Source organism: Rattus norvegicus, chromosome 7, assembly GCF_036323735.1.
Source record: "Rattus norvegicus strain BN/NHsdMcwi chromosome 7, GRCr8, whole genome shotgun sequence".
NCBI classification, from domain to species: domain Eukaryota; kingdom Metazoa; phylum Chordata; class Mammalia; order Rodentia; family Muridae; genus Rattus; species Rattus norvegicus.
Window position 1 is genome coordinate 49,232,002 of NC_086025.1, and position 17,706 is coordinate 49,249,707.

Below are 17,706 nucleotides of genomic sequence, written 5' to 3' on the forward strand. Positions count from 1 at the left end.
ACCTTTGGCTGCAGCATGCATCTGACTCAAATCGCTATGTAGTAAAACATGTTTCCAAGGTCTGTCGATGTCACTCAGTGGGAGAGCCAGTTGCAAGGCATGGGTGGATCCTGTGAGCTCTGGGCTGTTCCTAGCAGATATGCAATGGGATTCACATCCTCCTCCCTGCTATTGGAGGGCTTTCTTGGTAAGCAACTGTGGCTCTGTCACACTGCAACTCAGCCTAGGCAGATTCACCCACTCCTGAAATGATCAATTTCACAATCTCTTCTGGAGCAATAACTTTCCCATTGTGCATCCTATTTTTCTGAAATTTATCAATTTATGGCCAAAACCTGTACCTTGGGTGATTATAAAACAGCTTAAGTGAGGTTAATGAGGGAGCAATTAAAGGATAGTGTTCACTTTCCTGAATTAATTAGATAATCTCTTTGGTCCACTGGCAGTGGTGGGGAGGTCATCTTCAAAAGTCTTGAAAGTTACATTTTAGTGTGTGTTGTAATTTCTTGTTTTGGTGCATCTTCAAAGCAAAGCCAAGTGGGTAGGTCACTTGTTTTGCTTGTTCTTCAGAGCCTCATCTGAGTGACATTTTGGAGTCTTTAGGATTTGTTTGTCTTCATTCACAAAGCTATTTCCCCCAAACATAGGAAAAAGGATTGTAAAAGCCACAAGACAGCACACAGTTCGAAGGTTTATAAGTTTAGTGTTCATGTCCAGCCTCCTGCAGTGTCCTGTAGTTCTGCACAGGAGTCATCATCTGTATCTTACTTTGCGTGAGTTCTTTCGTGTGCCGGGGAGGCTCGTTCCCTTTAAAGAGGGGACGTGTTTCTGCGAGGATCGGGGGGAGTGGTGAAGGAAGCAGCAGATGGAAGAGACTCTATTATTCACACAATTGACGAAACCCCAGAGTCTCTGAATGTTTCTTCTAGCCGTTTAGAGGTGCACCGAGCTGTAGTGATGTTGGGGCTGCTCAATTTGGGTGTGTGATGTTTTTATTCGTTTGCAAGATATTTTTATAATAAATTATATAGAATCAAAGTTTCTTTTTAATTTTAAAAAGAAAACTCCAAGGACTGTGTATATAATAATTGTCAAAATCTTGAGTGTGTGTTATTTTTTTACAAAAAAAAAATAACAAAAGGTTCAAGAACATGTTCTTAAATGAAAAGTTTTGAATATTCTATTTTTAATCTAATCTATGCGTGCGTGCGCGCGCGCACACACACATATATATATACATATATATATATATATGTATATATATATGTCAGGATCTTACTATGTAGTCCTAGCTGGCCTAGAACCCATTAGGTAGACCAGGCTAGCCTCAAACTCACAGAAATCCACCTGTCTCTGCTTCCTGAATGCTGGGATTAAAGGTCCTATACACAATTGACATGTTCTCTTAAAAGAGGGAGTCCTTAAACCATCTGTGTTCTCTCCTGAGGAAAGGACATTTCTTTTCCTCAAAGCCCCAGTGATCTTCCAGCCTCAAGCTTCTGTCCCAGCCCAGGCGGAGTTGCTCCTTTGTTTATATTGTGGAGGAAATATGCTAGGATACAAAACAAAGAAAAAGTCACTATTAAAATGTTTATTTAGAATTCTCTACTACACTGGGGAATGTCCAAAGGCAAGCACTATTGAAACATGTGAAAGGGTAAAAATTATGAGACACAGACTATAAATATCATGTGATGATTAACCGTCATTCGCCATCTGCTTAAGGAATCTGGTGTCCAGATATCACTGGCCTTGCCTAAGCAGCACATTTTTTTCTTGACATTTGCAAAACACACTTGACATTGAAATCTGTGTTCACAGCCCTAAGACTTAGTTGTTAGGCAGAAACTTTTTTTGAAAAACTTTTGAAATCACTTATGTATTTATCGGTGTGTGTATATGTATGTAGGTAGATTATGTCTAGGCCAATGGTTCTCAACCTGTGGTTTGTGACCCTTTGGGGATCAAAGGACTCTTTCCCAAGTGTGTTACTTAAGACCAGTAGAAAACAAAATATTTACATTATGATTCATAACATAGAAAATTACACTTATGAAGTAGCAACAAAGATAATTTTATGGCTGGGGGTCAATGCAACATGAACTGTCCTAAAACTCCCTTTGAGTTTGTCCCTCTCTCCCAGTTGAGAACTGCTGCTCTAGGCACAGAAGTGTTGGTCGGAGGGCAGCTTGCAGAAACCCATTCTCTCCTTCCACCACTGGATTCCCATGATACAACTCAGATCACTAGGCTTGACAACAAGCCATCCTGCTTACCTACAGAAACTTTTTTTTTTTTAAATCAGGCAAGATGTATGATCACTGGGAGCCCAGATTGTAGACAACCTGATAATAATTTCCTGTATTTTCCTTTGGGTTATCTACAAATTACCTATATAATTCTGTCCTATAGAAAATGAAAGCACATTTTTTTTTATTGCTAAGTGGTAAAAAGCAGTTAATTTTTGCTAGCAAGTTCATTGAGGAGGGTCCACATAGACAAGAGACTATTTTCAGACAGTTTAGAGAGCTGTGTACTTCGTGGAAGCTTCCTTTAATCTGGGACAATTAGGGTCCTTCATCCTTGTTTAAAGACTCTACTTGGATCGAAAACTCTGGTTCTCATAACTAAGTAACTCAGTGGGAAAGGGGGATGGTAACAAGGACAATGGAAAAGCCAGGGGAGGGGCCCAGCATAACTGGAGCTGGAAGTTCCGAAAATAAACACAATTCGGAGCCCTCAGCACTAAGATTAGTTAAGTCAAGATAAATGTAAAGGTGATGTTCTATTTACCTCCTAGGGGTCACCTGTAATGACCTAAAGCCTTCCACCGACGTGCTTTCAGCCGCCCCCAGGTCCTGATGCGTGAGCAGCCATGCTCATATTGGAGACCCGGGTCAGCGTGACCCAAAGGCAGATGTCCGCGTTCCGAATTCTTCCTTTACTCACTCACCCTTTCTCTTCTGTCGGCGCCGCTAATTTAAGACTAGTTTTGCTTTCCTCTACTGCCAGAGTGTACATGGTGGTCTCACTTTGCATTCTCTGATTCCCTTCTCCTAACACTTAAATCTGATTCCGAGAAAAGTTTCCAAAGGCCTTTCTTGCCCTGTCACAGCCACTGGTAAATAACATTGGGTAACCCACCTGGATCACGGTTACGGAACAACTCTGTCATAAAACTCTGTGAGGAGAGATGTTCAGACTGCACCATTCACCTTGCAATATCATAACGCGTTCTCTAAGAGCCTTCCGCTGCACCCTGTTCTCGACTGGTCTGAAATTTTCATGGTTTGAATCTCGGGTGCTGTTTTTACAATTACAGTAGGCACCGTGTAGAAAGTCATTAAGGCAAATATGATTGCACGCACCTATGATCTCAGCACGTAGAAGGGAGAGCAGGACGACTGCTGAGAGTGGGGCTAGCCTGGGCTACAGAGTACACTGTTTCAAGGCAAAAAGGAAAGGGGGGGGGTCTCTGGCTTCGAGATGCTTTAATGTATTTGTGACATACATATTGCTATGTGTCCTCAACAGTCAGGCAGCTAGGACTATCTAGATCTGTTTGTTTTATACTGTCATTAGGGAAGCCTAGACTCCAAGGACAGCTTCGAAAGGCACTGCTGATAGAGTGAGGGAAAGACATTGGGAGGTGTTAGTCTCACCCCCCCCACCATGCCCTTCACAGGATAATTCCTGTTTTCGCTTCCATAACAGTACATTTTGAATAAAGTGTTTCATGGGCAGAGTCGTTTGAAAAATAATGCATTGAATTCAGTCGTTGGAGGTGTTGAGCTGTCTGCTGTGCTGTGACGACAGGACCTTGTAGGTTCCGTGGGTTAGATTTTATTCCATGTGATCAGGGACTGTGCTTTCTTTTCAAAATGTTCACGTAATTTATGCCATTTCCTTTATAGTTTCGGAGCCTGGAGTAACTTTCCTTCCTGGACACTTCACGCCGGTTTGACAACCCTGCACAAAGGTCACCAGCTGGGCATAGCTCCTAGGCGTTCTGGGTATGGTCAGCCCCACCTAGATGGTTTGCCCAAGGAACAGTTGTCATAAAAGGGAGGAAGCATTCCATACCGGATGCCAAGACTGAAAAGTGCCTGTTTCTTTCTTTTTTTTTTTTTTCTTTAATTACTTTTTTACATACAATATCATTGATCTTGTTTTCCCTCCCCGGCTCCCCCCACCTCCTTCTCACCTCCCTCCCCACCTACTGGTCCCCTGTTAGACACCATTATTATGTCTAAAGAAAAGAAATAAGGTGCTGTAGACATGCTGGGCCTTTAATTTGTGTTCCGGTCATGTTGGGGCGCATACAAAGGAAATTCACGGGCGTGTTATATCACCGAAGGGATCTCTGCTCTGGTCAGACCGTATCCCAGAGCTGGGGAGCTGATGATGGGGATGACGGCTACCAGGGCCTCTGCAGGGGTGATTTCATTAGGCCCTGTGACCCTTCAACAACAAGCTTTCTTTAAATGGCTTAGGAAGTCATTATCCCATGAGAGATGGCACACACCCTAAAAAGATTTGGAATTTTATATGTTACAAAACCGTGGTGTCCTGTAGATATGTAATACATGAAATTTAAAATCATTGAGGAGGCATGACTTTTTTTAAAAAAATGAATCAAATTCATCGACATGATTGATATATTTTATTTAACTGATATACAATTTCAGCATGTGATAGGTATAAAATTTATTAGTGAGTCCCCCCCACCCCATATCAAATCTTCAAAATCTAACCTCTGTGTTAACCTTCTAGCCAATCCTAACTAGGCAATTTTCTAGGGTTTGCTAGCTACACGTTTCTAGTAGCAACCAACCCAGTAGCCAGCCTCCACTCAGTTATAACCTCCTGAGAGCATCTATACGTTCTCACACCTCAGACTGCAGCGCCTATGGACCTTGCTTGGAAGGAAGGATCACAAATTGCTACTTCTTTCTCGAAAACAAGTCATTAAATGTCATACTGAAATTCAGATTTCATAGTTGCCGAATGCATGCGTGTGTCTTACAAATCTCCTATCTCCCCATACGTTGTGCATACTATCATTAGGTGGTTTGAGTGAGTTTGATTCCAGTTGCCCTATTTTCTTTGCTAAAATGTTGTAGCCTAACCCACCAGAGTTAAGCCAATTTTAAAATGTTTGTTCTGGGGGCTGGAGAGGTGGCTCAGTGGTTAAGAGCACTGACTGCTCTTCCAGAGGTCCTGAGTTCAAATCCCAGCAACCACATGGTGGCTCACAACCATCTGTAATGGGATCTGACGCCCTTTCTGGTGGGACTGAAGAGAGCGGCAGTGCACTCACATACATAAAAATAAAATAAAGACTTTAAAAAAAGAAATGTTTGCTCTGGCAGTGTTCACTTGTAAACTTGTGCTACTGTTTTCCTGGATGGCATTGAAGACTCTATTAAGGAAGAAGAGAACATTATTTGTTCCTAAGCAGGAACCAGTTTGCTTCTTAGCCTCATTATGGATAAGATCATTTAATGAGACTATAAACTGCATAAAGACAGATGATTAGTTGTTCCTCTGTCGAAAGGTAGACTCCTTACAAAGCCACTCATTCTCCATGTTTTACCTGATATTTTGATCATATTATGTCAAATTATATCTAAGCTTTATTATAATATTATCACAATATTAAGATATTAAATAAAAATATCTAGATAATACATTATAGTATATAAACACATTTAATAGTTGGGTGTTATCTTTTTATTTCTAAATCTCTGTTTATACCAGAGAGTGACCATTTAGCATACACCCAGACATTAATGGTAGTTTTATATGAAAATATAAATTCCTTTGCTACAGTTATTTTCCCTTTTGGAAACCCTTACCAAGATTGTTAATAATTTACCGCCCCCAGTATTGATACATGATACCTATGAGACATACCTGTTCTTGCTGCCGGTGTTCATTTCCCATAGCGGCAGAGCAAGTCACTACAAGCTTATTAGCTATAAACTAAGTCATTATCTCAGAGTTCAATCAGATGGCTGGACAGGAAGGGCTCAGTTCTCTGTTCAAGATCTAGCAGAGATAAAATTAAGATCTATCTCAGCTTAGGCTGGCATCTAATTTGAGACTTAAATCTCTCTCTCTCTCTCTCTCTCTCTCTCTCACACACACACACACACACACACACACACACACACACACACCACTTTTTAACATCTTTTTCAATGCTGGGAGTTGAATCCGGGCCTTGCACGAGTAAGACATTCCCTATATTACACTGTATCCTTAGCTCTAGGTTTGCTTATTATATTAAGGCACACATGCCTTTAGTCTCAGCACTCAGGAGGCAGATGCAGGCAGATCTGCATGAGTTTGAAGCACAGTCTGGTCTACAAAGTGAGTTCCAAGATAGCCAAAGCTACACAGAAAAACCTCAAAAAAAAAACCAAAACCAAAACCAAAACAAAAACAAAAACAAAATCAAGTCAATAAGAGGCAAGATCTCACTGAGCTGCGGAAGCCAGCCTTAAACTCATTCACTCATCCTAGACAGGCTGTAAACCGTGATCCTTCTGCCTCAGCCTTCCCAGGGTCTGGGATCCCTGACCATGAAACCATAGCTAGCTCAGCGTTATCTTTCAAGTATCTGTGGTCATTGGCCGAGTTCATTTTCCTCCAGCAGCCAAACTGAAATATCTGCCGTTTGAAGCAAAACCGCTTTCTACCTCACATCTCCTCTCAGAAAGGGCACATTTCCTCTTTCAGGTTCTGCCATGAAGCCAGACCCTTTTATCCACTGGATGGAAATGATTTAAGATTTTTTAATTGCACCTCCTTTAGTCTTGTACCGAAGCAGGAAATGGAGATGGGAGAGCCATTTTGAATTCTCTCCGGGTCAAGTTCTTCCCTTGCTCACAACAATCTCCCTTCACGGATGGTTTGTTCCTTGTTGGTGGTCCATCTTGCTGGGGGGCTGTCTGAACAGAACAAAAGCCAAGCCTCTGGTAGTGAGGCTTCAGCGGGGAGTCAGAGGACGAAATGGAACTGAACCTTTCAGATGAGCTGCAGGAAGAAGGCAGTTGGGAATTGCTAAGTGAGGTATAGGGAGATTTCTACTCGGGCCAGTTCTTTGCTGTGGGTTCTGGGAACTTCTCTTGAAGGTGAGTCTTCAACCCACATCTCCAGCCCATAAAACAGTTCTCTGTACTGTTTTTATATTTATTGTTTCTCAATAAATCAAAAATGATTGTGGTATTTTAAGAATGGGCCCAATTACATAAGGTCTAATATTCTTTGGAGGAAATAATATCTTTCGAATAAATGGAACTCAATTAATTGTTCCCTGGTGATAAAAATTTATGTCTGTGTTACTAGACAGGATTCTATGGATTCATCTTTTATTATCACCTTATTTCCATTTTCCGGGACATGATTAGTTGAAACATGATCTTTTTTTAAAAACAGCCAACATCAAAACAACTGCTTCTGAACTTTATGCCTTAAATATCATTGAGATGAGATTTCTCTTTATCCATGTTACTTCCCTTCCTTGATTCATACTGATGCTGAGATAGGTAAAGAAATATTGGTGAAGAAGTGTCACTCGCTTTTGTGATGCCCAGGATTGCTATTGAGCTCGAGATATTAAAAACCATAAGTGATTCTAGTTTTAATAATAGACTCTAGTATTTTTGCCCTTTTTTAATTAATTTTTTTTTTTTTTTTTTTAGTCAGGAAGATCATTGTTCCTGCTGGTAGGTACTCTCTCACAGCAATGAAAAAGTGACGTGTTTCCCTTTGTTGGGGGGAGTAAGAAGTGGTTGATGCCATAGGCATACAGTCTGTGCCAGGCCACAGAGGGGACCCGAGTCCCTGATCGTGACAATGAGCTGATACATTGGTCTTAGCATATCTCAAACATCTGAAATTGGATCCACTATCTCTTAATTAAGTTGCTGCTCTATGTTTTTTTTTTTTTTTGTTGTTGTTTTTTAAACTAAGCACAAGGTTAACTGAGTCATTTAGAGTTTATTTCCTGATTGACAACCTATATTTTAAGCATTAGGACAGCTGAGAACCAGTGCTGTAAACCACTTATGAGGAGCCAAACCAGAAATACTCATGGTATCTTTAAGTGAACCAAAAAAATATAAGAAGCTTAAAATTGAGGGGCGTTTTGTATTATAGCAACTATTATAACGTTTCTTCAGTGATCTTAAGGACAAGAGCAGGAGCAGCAGTCATGCACTACGACAGCCACTGTAAGGCTCTACTGAACACCTTAGCATACATTCATATACGCTTATTTTATACTGTGTCTGCAGTACCTTAAATAATGCCTCTGTGTCTAATCCCCAGTGCCCAGCTATTACTTTTCATGCTGAAGGGAAGTGAAGGTTCACAACCAAAGGACCTTAAATGAGGAGACTGTTCTGAACTGTCCAGGTCCTACGTAATTATAGAGGATCTCATAAACGAAGAGGGAGGCAAAGGCAGGTCGGAGTGGTGAAATGCTAGAGCGACTCACCTTATGTTTACTAGCATTAAAAACAAGGTGGAGGGCAACAAGGTAAAGAAGGTGAGGGCAAATCTGGAAGTTGGAAAGAGTGAAGAGAGAGCCTTCTCAGCCGACAGCAAAGCATTCAGCCTGCTGTTGCCTTAATTTTAGCTGATGCACTGGCTTTGGGTTGATGCCTTAATCGGCACTCGATGAGACCCATTTTACAGATGATGATAAAATCGGCAAAAGGCGCCAGGCTTGACTCTAATCCTGTTCCCTCATCCCATTGTAATAACTCCGTCTTCCTTGCAAGTTAGTTAGTTTTCACTGTCAACTCAGGTACATTTGGTTCCTGTCACACAGCAGAAAACGATGGATACTATTTCAGAGCATTGTGCTTATGGTAATTGTTATAGCAGCAAGAAATAAGCAAATACAGCTACTTCTATATTAGGACATTTATTTTAATTGTTAAGAACATAAGAAATGGCGTTCCTTCTCTTTCGGAAAGATGAGAGTAATAAAAGTAAGGAAGTTCACAGTAGACCTGGGCTAGTTTAATTTTTGTCAGTTTAACACAAACTAGAATCACTTGGGAAGAGGGAACCTCAATTGAGAATATGCCCCCCATCAGATTGACCTATATGCATGTCTGCAGGGACATTTCCAGACTAATATTAATATTGAAGGGCCCGGCCCACTGTGGGCGGTGCTAACCTTATGGAGGTGGTCCTAATTCTTACAAAAGTATGAAGTGAGCCAATGAACAGTGTTCCACTGGGGTTTCTGCCTGAAGTTTCTGCCTTGAGTTCCCACCTTGGTTTTCCTCGAGGATGGACTATAACCTATAAGATGAAGTACAGAGAAGGCTTTTCTCCCCAAGTTTCTTTCGGTCAGTGCTCTACCACAGCAACAGATACTGAGCTACAATAATACCCGATTGAAGGCTGGAAGTAGAGAAATAGAGAATATGAGAAACTGAGATAGCAAAAACCTTTCCAGGAAATAAAAAGTGTGATTGTTATAGAAATCCCCAGATGTAACAGCTTTCAAAGAATGTCCGAACCTCCTAACTGATAGGAGGACAGAATTTGAGACTGGGTGACATTGAGAGTTGAGTAGGCATAGGATCATAGAGAGCCTGGTCAAACTACTGTGAGCTTAGGCTTTTTACAGCTAACAATGGAACATCATAGGAGGGTAGAAAGTGCAGAGACTGGGCTTAAATGTATTGCTTTTCTGTACTTCATCTGACCATGTGCCTAATCAAAGGCTAGGAGAGAAGGATTTATTTCGGCTTGTGGTTTGACAGGGCAATATTCACATTCCTGATGGGAGCAGGAATCAGAGTACAGGGAAGGCCAGGTTGGTATCCACAAGTTTTTTTTTTCCGTTTATGTCAATCTACAGGATGGTGCCCCCTACATTCAGGGTGGGTTTCAACTTCTCGATTAAATCTCTCTGGAAACACCTTTGCACGAGTGTGTTTCCCAGATGGTTCCAAATTCAGTTGAGTTGACAATGAAGGCTATCAAGGATGATATATTATAATAAACTATACACACACACACACACACACACACACACACACACACATATAGAGAGGGAGAGAGAGAGAGGGAGGGAGGGAGGGAGAGGGGGAGAGAGAGAGAGAGAGTTAATAGTAGAAGGGATAGAGTCAAGTATGGTGGGTTTTGCCTATGATCCTAATACCTAGGAGTCTGAGGTAGGTGGGTTACTGTGAGCTCCAGGCCACCAGGACTACAAAATAACTCTCTATCTCTGAAAGCAAATAGTAGACAGGCTGCATGGGGCAGCAAGAAAATTGATTATAAGGGTGTTTGTCATATGACCTTGAATGGTAATATAGTGACACAATGTGAAATGTACCATAGAGGCAGCAGAATACAGCAGGATGCTTGGTTTTGACCAAGTCCAAATTCTGAGTCTGTTGACTGGCTCGGAGGCTCTGGTACAGACACTGCTCTGTGTAGCCAAGGACTATTCCTGGAAGCAGGAAAGTGATGTGGCTATTGCTTTACTCCAGCCTCATTACGGTTATCATCATCTTTATTTTGACACTGATGATGACACAGTTCTGACTGAAGACATCTCACTAGGCATGTGTCTATCAATGCAATCGCTGTCAGCCAACATCACAAGGTGAAAGGACATCATCTCCTTCATCAGCTTGGGAAACCCTGCACCAAGTTCTTTTACATAAACCATTGCAGGTTCTCTTTTATGTATGACCTCTCAAAATTGCTTCATGGCTATTGAGGGCTGGAAGAGCTCATGAGAGTCAGGAGGGGGTAGAAGAACTTCTGACCCCCAGCAGAAAGAAGGTCTTCCCTGAAGTTGTAAAATGAAAAGCTACAAAGAGATGATTTGAAACTGGTCCTGATAGAAGACGTCTTAGAAACATGACTGTGTGTTCTGTAGCACATAAAGGATAGACTTAATTGATTTTAACTTCCTTTCTCAAATGACTGACTTCAGCACTATCCCATATGGAGGAACCAGGTTTTCTCATCATGTGCTGGAGCCTACAACAAGATCTGGAGCTTGGTTCCTGCTGAAACAATGTTTGTTTATCTCTTTGTGTTGGCCTTTGTTTTAAGTTCAATTATCCTGATTTTTTTCAGGATGAGAAAACAGGCTGAGAAATCACAAGGCACAAGCTCAGATAAGTCTGACTGCACAGTGCATTATTTTAAGAGTTCTATCATAGCGTACTTGTGAGTTCTGTGGAACATTCTCCTGATAACATGCAGGGGAAAATAAACGAAAGATACGAGGCTGAAGTTCAAGAGGGAAATTTGGCCTACAGATGCCCACTTAACCATCACTGGCATTTAATTTGCCAGCGACAGTGGTAGGGTGCAGTGATGTCAACTGGTGAGGCTCTTAGGTTTCTATTGCTGGGTAAAGCATCATGACCAAAAGCCACACGAGAAGGAAAGGGTTTATTTTGTCCCCCACTTTCAGGTAACAATCCATCATTAAGGGAAGTCAGGGCCGTAAGTGAAGCAGGGCAGGAACTGATTACCGAGGCCATAGAGGAGTGCTGCTTACAGGTTTGCTTTCCATGACTTGCTCAGCCTGCTTTCTTAATATCTCTACTTCTTAATATCAGAACCTCCTGCCCAGGGGTGGCTTAACTCATAGTGGGCTAAGTCCTCCCACATCAATTACTAATTAAAAAAAATGACCCACAGGTCTTGCTGACAGGCCACTCTGATGGAGACATTTCCTTAACTGTGGTTCACTCAAATAACTCAAAAAGCAGGACAGACAGTGACTTTCAAATCGGTGAAGGATATGTTGACAGTGACCCACTACACATACTCTAGTGTCTTGTGATGAACATGACCTGTTAAGTATAACACATTTCTATTATTTCTTTTAGTTTTGTCTTCCTCATGTAATTCTACTTAATTTTTTTAAATGCCCATCAGACTGAGTACCTGATCCTCCGAAAGATTCCTGTGGCGTCAAAATCTCATTGCTTTTAGTAATCGGAAGGAGAACCTGCCAACAGGTGATCCCCTAATCTTTATTGGCATGGAGAAGGGCTCTCTTGCCAGCCTATTTTTGACATTTGATATGCAGCTTAAACAAAAGTTTAGTTTCAAAACTCTGAACTTTCATATTGTTCTGAGAAATGGGAAATCTGTGAGTACTCGTGGTATCCATTGGCTGGAGTTGACTGAGCCAAGAAGCAGCCAGAAGTTGCTCCTGCTTCTCCGTGGGATCAGCCATTCTTCATCTCCCTGACACGGAATATCAGCAGCCATTTGAGACTGGACTTGTGGGTTTGTTAGTGAAGAGTATTTCGTTACTGAGCACATGATGGGAATCTAAAAATAAGAGGGCCGCATGGTTATTCCCTTATAACACCTGTTTCATGTGTTCACACCATTTCTCGGATTCTAAAAGCACTTAGTCTGTGACCTATAGAGTAAGGGTGGAGGGATGGGAAAAGTTCGCAATAGAAGGGGAAAAGTGCCCATGGACGATACTAAAAGTAGCAATCCGTACGACTGAAATATTAAAACCTCAGGGGTCAAGAGCATCCAGTACAGGCTGAGTGGTTTTTTTTTTTTTTTTAAGACAAAGGAATATGTGACTCTAATTAGCAAAATCTGCCAAGGAAGATTCTAATCTCTTCTGATGATTCATCTGGGTCTCGGCCCTGCTGCTGACAAGAAGAAACACAACTCAAGGTTTGAAAGGATTGGAGAGGAGATAGGACAGGAGAGGGAGAGGGAAGGGGAGGGGAAAAAAGAGAGAGGGAGGGGGGAAAGGAGAGAGAAGGAGAGAGAGGGAAAGGGAAGGGGAGGGGAAGGGAGAGAGAAGGAGAGAGGGGGAAAGGGAAGGGGAGGGGAAGGAGAAGAAGAAGAGGAACAGAGAAAGGAGGCAAAGGGAGGGGATAGGAGTGGAGAGGGGGGAAAGGGGAAGAGAGGGAGAGGGGGAAAGGGGAGGAGAATGAGAGAAGAGGAAAGGTGGAGGGAGAGGGGAGAGGGGAAGAGAGGGAGAGGAGGGAGAAGGGCAGAGAGACAGACAGATAGACAGACACACACACACACACAGAGAGAGAGAGAGAGAGAGAGAGAGAGAGAGAGAGAGAGAGAGAGAGAGAGAGAGATCTTACTTTCATCTGGAGCAGTGTGTCCATGGAACAGAGCAGCAGTGGACACTGTCTGAAGAGATAGAGAGACAGCTGGGACTGAGCAGTCTAATATAAGTTTAGCCACCCACTGGAAGATCTCTAATTCTCACTGGTGGGTCCAACTGGCTTTGTTCTTAAGCTCAAATGCAACATGAATCAAGGTGCATGGTAATAACTTAGGCTTTTAGTCCCAGAATTCAGGAGGCCAAAACTAGAGGATTTCTATAAAATCTAGAGCAGCTTAGGTAGTCTGACACTCACAGACAAGCATAACCCAAACAATCAAATGTATGTAAGATGTGAAAATATTCTTTTTTTTTCCAAGACAGGGTTTCATTATATTGCTCTAGCTATCCCAGAACCCAGTATATGAACCAGGCTGACCTCGAACTCAGAGATTTGTCTCTGCCTCCCAAGTGCTGGGATTACTCAGCTGTGACAATTTTCTTAACTTTTGAGTCTTAGGAAGCCTTGGCTACTGTTACTCATTGTAAATCATTAGGGTAGATAAGTCTTAGTCTGTTGAGCCTGCTTGTAAAAAATATCACAGTCTGGGCAGCTTATAGAAATTAGAAGTTAGTCTTTCTTAGTTCTAGGTCCTGAAGTCTAAAATCAAAAGCCCGAGAGGACTTGGCAAGCAGTTGTTTATTGATTCTTAGTTGGTATCTTCTTTCTGGTTCCAGGATGGCAGAGGTGGGAAGGGAGCTTTTAATTGGGTCTTTATCATCATCATTATTATTATTATTATTAGTAGTAGTAGTAGTAGTAGTAGTAGTAGTAGTAGTAGTAGTAGTAATGTGGAAAATCTTGTCTTGTCTTTTTCTTTCTGGTACAGGAAATTGAACCTCGTGTTTTGCACATGCTAACTGAGTAGTCTACCACAGCGTCTTGGCCCAAGACTTGGATTTTATTTTATACTATTTTATTTTAAAATAAGGGCACTAATCTCTTTCCTAGGAACTCCATTTTTCATGCTCTGTTCATTCTCCAAGCCCTGCCTCTTTTTTCCGTCACCCTGGGGAATAGAATGCCAGCGACTATGTTTTAGAGGAATAGCCACAGGTACTCGGTTCACAGCAATGCAGAGGCTGGCGTCCTCTCATTAACCCTTGAAAGGAGCCAGGTTAGACAGGGGAGCCGTTTACAGTTGGCATTACCTAGAGCTACTCCCATAGTGTGGGCAAGCATACCTCATGTGACAAAATTGGAGATGCTACGTTTTAACGGCAGCGTGAAAAAGAAAAAAAAAAAAGAAAAAAAGCAGTGAAAAGTTACTCAAGGGTTAACAGCCGAATATCAAATTAGACAATTTGATGAAAAAGAACCAAAATAAGCCCGCTGCAGTTTCCACTAAAATATTGAACTCTTGCCCCAGACTAAAAATAATTTTTAAAAGGATCTCAACCTCCCCGGGAGTCTTTTGGATTTAATAATAAAGAAAGAAGAAGAAACAAAGAGAAAAGACAGACGGTTCTTGCTTAACTGTCTTTCTGGGAAAGTGTTGACTTCTCCTTTGTCCCCAGGGAGCCACAGAGGCCGCAGCACCTCTGCTGTTCTGGCAGAAAGTCGCACACAAATGATGGCTTCTAGCCTGGCAGAGACAGTCTCCTCTCTTCTTTATTCCCTGATGAGCCTTTAAAAACAATCTTCCCACTGTGATTCTCCTGTGTCCCACACGCCACACCCCATGTTTGTTCTTTCTGTGTCACGGTTTTCCGATGTTTTACCGTGTTAGCAAATCAGAATGAGGGCTTATTTTAAACTCTTCAGAGACTGATGAAAAGGTCTCTAATTCTTAGACTGTAGATAAAGGTACTAAAATATTATAAGAATAACTTTGCCCAGGGTAAATATATGTGGTGCATCCTGTGCGTTAAACAGTTAGGACCAATCAAAGCTCCAAGACCTAAGATTTTACAATGAGTAAAGTGATACTTATAGACAATACTATAGATATGTTAAGTACAGGGAAAACTTGATTTTCCTTCAAAGATATTATAAAGTAATGAATAGGATAGAACCAACATATTTAAGAGGAAAATGTAGGCTAGCTTATTAGTCTAAAGAGCGTCTTCCTTCTGTCCACCCTCCCCAACCAGTTCATCAATAGATTCCTCGATTCTATGAAATAAGTTGTAAATCTTTTCCATTATAAAACATGAAACCAAGAGAGAATGGGAGATCCTTGGGAGGACCCAGAAGATGCATGATTCTTATTTCTAAACTGTTCAGGGTAACAGGATGAACAGACGAGACCGTGACAGTCTAGAGCACATGGCAAGAGGTCCATGGAACTCCTGTGAGCTTGAATGTGCTCTTCCACAAATTCAGGTACTTGAGCGTAATAGACCAGATGATATTGTTAAGACAGGGGACCGTGAAGAGATGAGGCCTCTTCTTCTCTGAAGGGAGCCAAAGGTTTTAAGCATGTGGCTCAGATTGTTGCTTGAGAAGGGGAAACAAAGAAGCAAGAATAGTAAGTGTTCAGTCTTGAGATGTGAACGTTATCACCCAGCAGCAGCAGCAGCAGCAGCAGCAGCAGCAGGGCACCTGATGTCATAAAGGGGAGGCCAGAGCATCATTGCTCTGACCAGGCCATTCCTCAGGGTCATATTGGTGCTGATTCTGGATATCCAGCCGTTGACAGGTTTTTACTTATGTTTCTCAGAGAAGCAGTCAGCTGGACATGTGTGCATGTCTCTCTCTCTCTCTCTCTCTCTCTCTCTCTCTCTCTCTCTCTCTCTCTGTGTGTGTAAATATGGAGTTGGCTTACATGATTATAGAAGCTAATAAGTCCCCTGCCTCTACAGGATGGAGACATAGATCAGGCGGAGATCAGTCTGAAGCCAAAGAGGTTTGAGACCCAAGGAGAACAAGTGTCCAGCTGGAGTCTCAAAGGAAAAAACCAATATCCCAAGGTAGTCAGCTAGGAAACCTTTTCTCTTTCTCAGCTTAGGCCTGACATTTTTTCCTGTTTACAGCGTCATCCAGTTGGATAAACCTGCCCATGATAGAAGGCGAAGCAATCTGTTTTGATCATTCTACCAATTTACACATTAATTTCATGCAGAACCACTCATAGAAATATGGCCAAATATCTGGACACAGAACAGACTGGGCAAATTGAAATATAATAAAAAAAAAGCTATCATTATCTTTCAACAGATTCCTTTTTGTTTCAAACGGCTAGGGTCTCGATTAATCAGTCGCACAGATGAACTTAATTCATGTCAATAAACTGTTTCATGGACGTCATACTGTATGTCAGCCGCTGTCCTAGATGTTATAGAGATAGAAATGAACATGATTCTCAAGATATTTGCCCTTATACAGTGACATTTCATTAAGAAGCACAAGCACAATAGGAGAAACATAAATTAATAAAACAACGTCAGTTGGCAAAAACAGAACCAGCGATAAGCCAATGGGGAATAAGGAGGGAGCAGGGCCCGATGGCTTTCCATTACTGGGCAAGGAGAGCTCTCTGGAAAGATGCTAGGTGAGACCTGTTTGTGAGAAAGAAGGCAGTCATGGGGGAAAGCCCAGGGAAAAAGAGGAGGCAGGCAGAGAGCAACAGAGCAACAGCTCTCCTGTGAGAAGAGATTTCTGTTTCAGCTGTCAAAAGGACACTATAGTCTGTCAAAGTGTGGGAGAGTTCGGGAGTCAGAGCGGGCATATGTAGTGTTTGCCAACTATGAAAAAAAAAAAAAAAAGCCAGATTTTCTCTATGGATTATCGGAAGCTCCTTGGGAGTTTTATTGTTTTCTTGTTCTTTTTTTATTGGTTATTTTATTTATTTACATTTCAAACGTTATCCCCCTTCCCAGTTTCCCCTCCGCAAACCCTCTACCCCGTCTCCCCTCCCCCTTGCTTCTATGATGGTGCTCGCTCGCCCACCCGGACTCCTGCCTCACCACCCCTAGCATTTCCCTACGCTGGGGCGTCGAGCCTTCGCTTGGGAGTTTTAAGTCACACGCAGAAAGAACATCGTGGAGATTTGTGGACATACATCATGAAAAGAACAGGATGGAAGCCAGTAGCACGGTTGGCGGCAAGTCGCAGGAGTCCTGGTGACCTGGAATGGACACCAGGGTGCTCCTTAAGGACTTTTTGTCTCAGCTCTTCCGGATGGAGAAACATAGCAGAGGCAGATTGCTGAAAGCAGTTCATCTTGTCCTTCGGCAAAAAACAGTTTGTATTAATTCAAGGGCACCAGGCGCCAGAGCCGCCATGTAAACGCTTGAATAAACACTTCCCTTTCCAAGCAATTGAGAAGGTCAGCGCAGTGTTCTTTGTTCAATTTTGTGTAATTTTCCATTCCATTCAGCTGAAATAAGCAAACAGGGAAACATTACCACTCAATTTTTTTTTTCTTTTAGCTTTGTGCTAGCAAGAGAATATAACGCCCTCAGAAACACAATTCATTTTCCCCACACTGAGCTGTTTTCTTGGTTAATTCAAGGTTTTATGACAAAGAATGTTTTCTTGATACGATTAAAAAAAATGTGCCAACACCAAAAAACCCCACCATATAAACAGCTGCCCTAATCTGGAA

General features: G+C 41.9%; 1 long non-coding RNA gene across 3 annotated transcripts in view; it reads left to right on the forward strand.

The window, feature by feature from the left end:
• LOC120093587 (uncharacterized) overlaps positions 1-17,419 on the forward strand; it is an 18,522-nt gene extending 1,103 nt beyond the window's left edge. Inside the window, exons 2-8 of one of the 3 annotated variants that reach the window (XR_010053299.1) lie at positions 3,915-4,013; positions 7,710-7,733; positions 11,938-12,020; positions 12,593-12,705; positions 13,987-15,798; positions 15,962-16,069; positions 16,979-17,419. This is a non-coding gene — a long non-coding RNA (uncharacterized LOC120093587). The remainder of the gene's footprint in view (positions 1-3,914; positions 4,014-7,709; positions 7,734-11,937; positions 12,021-12,592; positions 12,706-13,986; positions 15,799-15,961; positions 16,070-16,978) is intronic. The other 2 variants (XR_005486928.2, XR_005486927.2) reach the window with 2 other exon arrangements.
• The last annotated feature ends 287 nt before the right edge of the window (positions 17,420-17,706 follow it).